The sequence below is a fragment of the Cebus imitator genome, unplaced genomic scaffold (genome assembly GCF_001604975.1).
Source record: "Cebus imitator isolate Cc_AM_T3 unplaced genomic scaffold, Cebus_imitator-1.0 Scaffold83, whole genome shotgun sequence".
NCBI classification, from domain to species: Eukaryota; Metazoa; Chordata; class Mammalia; order Primates; family Cebidae; genus Cebus; species Cebus imitator.
In genome coordinates this window covers 4,363,946-4,369,426 of record NW_016107398.1, presented here as the reverse complement: position 1 = coordinate 4,369,426, position 5,481 = coordinate 4,363,946, and positions in this window count along the sequence as shown.

Sequence of the window (5,481 nt, the reverse complement as noted above, 5' to 3'; positions counted from 1 at the left end):
TTCATGATTATTGACTTCATTTCCAGGGCTTCCTCAAATCCCTATATTTTTTCTCTTGCTTAAAAAATTTGTATAGCTGACTCCTATTCTTTCAGACAATGGAAAAATAAAGCATGAATAGAAGAGTTATGCCTTTTCTTAAACTCTATCCTTCTTATCTCTGTCTGTCTGCCTGCCTATCTCACATTAAATTACTGGAAAATATAAACAGTAGCTGATTTTGTGCTTCTAGACAAATGTTTTTGTTCCACATATTTAAACTGTTGACATGAGAAGAAAAGAGATTTATAAAATTAGAGCCTGTGATTTTGTCTAGGAAGGTTTATATTTAAGTTTAAAATTATCCCCAAAGTCTTTTATAGTGACAATCAAAAACAATTCCTTTTATGGCTATTAAAGCGCTCAATTATGAAGTATCAGTATTAGATATTTGTAAAATGTATCTGTGAAAAGGAATTTAATTAGGAAAACTGTCTAAAGTAAGGAACAGTTAACCCTCTCATTTATTTATGTATTCATTTTGTCTTGTATCTCCTTATTCCCAGGGCTTAGTACAATGCTTGTATATAGTATCTCTTAATAGATATTATTATTGTTTTAGGTATTAGCTCTATTGATAGTCTGTTCAAACTCATTCATTTCTGCCTTTGCCTTTCTTAATATACCTTATTTTTGACATATTTTGTTATTCTTTTAAAAATTTTTGAGCTGCATGTCTTATTTTTATATTTTAATGACACAAATATTTTAAGGATTTTCTTCTGAGTATTGTTTTTGTTTTACTCTACAGGGACTAATATTTACTGTTTTCATTAATAGTGTTTTCTAGAAAATTTATAGGTTTTCTTTACAATTTCCATTTGACTTAAAAAAATCAGAAGTTTTAAAATTTTTTGAATTTGTAATGCATTTCTGGTTTTAATTCATTATTATCAGAATAAGTTGTCTGTATTATTTCTTTTTAGGAATGTATTAAGGTTTTCTTTGTGGACTAATATGTATTCAATTTTCACGAATGTTTCATACACACTTGAGGATAAGCTATATTCTCTATTTTCATATAAAAAACTTGATGTATGTCCATCAACTCTGCATTATAGACTATGTTCTTTAGGTAGTCTATGTCATTATTTTGAGTTCAAATTGATCTATCTTAGTCTAAGAGAGGTAAGTATCTATATCCTGTTATTAGTATCTCAACATATCCTTTTTCTGTAAGTTCTGTTTCATGAAAATTGCTACTCTGGTTTTTTTTTTTTTTTTTTTTTTTTTTTTTTTTTTTTTTTTTTTTTTTTTTTTTTTTTTTTTTTTTTTTGTGTGTGTGTGTGTGTGTGTGTATAAATATTGAGAACAAAGAGCAACCCCTAATAGGTGTCAATTGGTACCTAGCCTGACTCTTACAGCTAGCCCACCATGTTTTGCTGTTGAACTTACACGATTTCACAATGAGACAGAGGTGCACTGTGACCACAATGGAGTTGGGCAAAACAAGACCACTCCGTTGACATGTGTGAAAACAGGCAAAAATAACACCGTGCAAATCAGAAAAATGACCACACATCCTCCTCTCCCAGCTAACATGAACAACTGTTGCTTTGCTACCAATTACAGCTTCAGCTGTTCTTGGTCTTCCTGATTTGTAGATAGATATCACTAAGATACCCGGTTATAGAATTGTTGCCACGTTCTGACATCACCTGATTAAGAGCAAAATCACACGTCCTTGAACCCTATAATGTCCCCCAATCCTATAACAAGCCCAGCCTAATTTACTGAGGTATGACCCCTCTTGTTACAGAAGTATAAATAAACTCTAGATATGGGCGTCAGACATATTTATAGCTGTTATGTCTTCATTGTGAATTGTACCCTTATGGCGCCATTTTTTGTCTCTTTTGATGGTTGGCCTGAATTCTACCTTGTTTAATATTGTGATCACAACTTCTATTTTTTTTTACTTTGTATTTTCCTTTTTAAGAAAATATGTTTAAGCTTTTAAAATTATGTGTATTAGGCATGTCTTTTGTATAAAGTATAGCATTGAATTCTGTTTTGTGATCTTATCAGAAGATCTTTTCCTTTTAGATTACTTAGGCTTATATACATACATTGACAGAAATGTATGTTTGGTCTTAGTTCTGTCATTTTATATTTTCTGTGTTTATAAATACAAGTTTTAAAAATGTTTTACTATACAAAACTTTTTTTCCCATTTTTTTCAATTGTAGTTCTTTCACTTCGATATTTAGAAAGTTTTAATTTTTAATCCAAAGATTACCTTTACCTTATACTCTTAATCCCCTCTATTCCCACATGAGCAATGATAATATTAATTTCTGTTCTCTTCCCTAGCCCCTCAATTCACCATCTAATTTTAATTAATCCAATTTATCTTTGCTTTGCTGCTTTGTCCTTTAGAGGCTTCTTGAAGAAACTTTCATGTGAACAGTATTTCCCAAACTCTTGAATTTTCAAAACTATAGTCAATCCCCATTGTTTGTAGATTCCAATATAAACATGATAATTGTCTTACTTATTAAAATTCATTTGTAACTCCTAAATCTATACTTTTGGGATCACTTAAGGATGTGCACAGAGTGGTAAAAAATTTGAGTTTCCCAACCTGCTTAATGTATACATTCTCAGCTGAGACCTGTCTTCTTTTTTCAGCTCTGATATTGTGGAGAACTGTCCTTTGAATTGTCAATTTGTTGCTATGTCTTTTGCATTTTTGTGCTTTTGTTCATGATTTCACTGTTTAAGATGGCCCTCAAGCATAGTGCTAAAGTGCTGGTGAGCTTTCCTAGTGGCAATAAGGCTATAATGTGCCTTATAGAGAAAATAGATGTTTTAGATAAGCTTTGTTCAGGCATAAGTTATAGTGCTGTTGATTGAGTTAAATGATAATGCATTGACAATGTTTGTATATTAAATAAGGTCTCTTTAAACAGAAGCACACATAAAGCAAGGCTATATATTGATAGGCTGATGAAAATGTTGTGACCATAGGCTTGCAGGAACCTAACCTGGATTTCCCCTAGGAGCAGTGATTCAGTATTTGCGAATTCACTATTTGCAAAGACTTTATAGAATATAATTATCACAAATAATAACTGTAGTTGTCTGTAGTCTTTTTACTTTAAGAGGAGTTGAGCTGGATATAAAATTCTTGGCTTATACCGTCTTCTCACGCATATCTTGTAGGTATTGCTCTCACGTTTTCTGTGGCCTTTGTTGAATGTTGTGGTCAATAAATCTCAACTCACTTGATTTCTTTCTCCTAATAGTGACTTGTTATTTTTACCTGGTTGCCCAAAAGATTCTTTTTCTTATTTTAAAGTTTGAATGATTTTACTAGGATGGTCTCAGGTTTGGTCATTCTGGGTCGGTTTTCCCTGATATCCGATATATCTATATTTTTTCTATATGTAGATTCAACTTAGTCTGCTTGCTTCATTCTCTCCTCTCTTCCCTCCATGCTCCTCTTTCTTTCCTTAATTTCTTCTTTTCTGTTTTTATTTAATTTCAGGAAAGGTTTTTTGTTGTTGTTGAAATAGTTTAAGTGCTTATTAAGTTCCATGAGTTGGTTTTTATCTTTAGCAACTATTTATACTTGTGTATAGAACCGTGTGTGTGTGTGTGTGTGTGTGTGTGTGTGTGTGTGTGTGTGTGAGTGTATGTATGTATGTATATATTTAAGGATAAGAAAAAGTATAAGGACATATGCATATACATATATAGAAGGAATATGTTGTATTCCTTCTAGTCCTGACTATTTTTTTTTCTGTATAATTTAAAAATTATATATATCTATGGGCCTTTTCCTTCCTATTTCTATTTTATTTTGCATTTTGTTGGATTTTATTTCTGTACTCTGTATCCTTACTGTGGTTTTTTAATGGTATGTGTTATTCTTGGTATTCCCTATAGTTTAATCTTCATTTTGGACATGGCTTTGCGTTTTTCTTCTGTTTCTTTCATAAGTTCTGTCAGTTCTTGTTTCATACCCTCCTGTTATCTACTATTATGTTTTCTTGTCTAGCCATCTTTTCTCTAAGTTTTGATATTTATCCTTATAGTTTCAACTGATACATAAAGGTTTAAAATTCTCAGTTGAAATATTAGGTTGCACTTTTTATCTGCCTTTTGCCAATATTTTTTCTGGTGTTTTCATTGTCTTTAAGAAGGCTATATTGTTCTTTTTCGTTTCTTAAATTTTCCCTGTAGTATCTTTGTGAGAATGTAGAGTACATTTCTTTTTTGTTATGAATATTTTAGTGATGTTTAACAGGAAGTTACTGTGGAGGGGTAAGACCAGGATAGATTTCTAGGCTTCTCAGCTCAAGGGCTTCCTCTTCTGCCATGGTGGCAAAAGACTTGACATATGGTCCTCCTGTGTGATCTCATTTCTATGTATTTCTCTTACTGGCCTTGGATTCACCAAGACTATAACCAACATGAGATACAGCCCTAAGCTTCCAAAGCTACCCCAACTTTTAAAAAGTGTGCTATATTTGCTGGCTCTTTCTGAGGTCATTTCCCATTAGACTTTCTCTGTTCTCCCTGTTCCTCATTTCCCGTTCCTCTGTATCTTTGGCACCAATTATTTGCAATTTGAAGTTTTGTGATTTCTTTCTCTTACTTTGTAGGTTTATTTTTTATTCTCTTTGTTTCTCTTTACAATGGGAAGATTCAGAATTAAAATGCTGCTGTGTTTCTAGTAGAATCAGAACTCTTCAGGGTTGTCTATTCGTCAAAATTAGAATTAATATAAATGTAGTACTTGTTAGTCACCAAACATGATTTTCATTTCCAAGATTTGCAAACTTATTCCAAGATCACTGTTTTAAATAACTTATTATAACTATAGTTTTTTTTTTTTTGGTAAGCCTCCAGATAAGCAGAAAGCAAAAACCTGTGATAGACATAACAAGAATTAAAAACAATGTATTCAAACATACTATGGGAGAAAATCATGTAACCACAAAGGAAGACAGTAAGAAAAGAAGAAAGGCGTTACAAAACACATAGAAAACAAGTAACAAAATAGCAGTAATAAGTCCATACCTATCAATAACACTGAGTGTAAATAGATCACACTCTATAACTAAATGATGTAGAATGGCTGAATGAATTAAAAAGCAAGACCCAATTATATGCTGCCTACAATAAACAGATTTCACATGTAAGGACACACATAGATGAAGAATAAAGGGATGGAAAAAGATACTCCATGCAAATAAAAATAAAAAAAAGAGCAGCAAATTGCTATGCTTATATCAGATCAAGTAGACCTTAGAGAAAAACTGTAAAAAGAGACATAGGGGGCCGGGCGTGGTGGCTCAAGCCTGTAATCCCAGCACTTTGGGTGGCCGAGGCGGGTGGATCACGAGGTCAAGAGATCGAGACCATCCTGGTCAACATGGTGAAACCCCGTCTCTACTAAAAATACAAAAAATTAGCTGGGCATGGTGGCGCGTG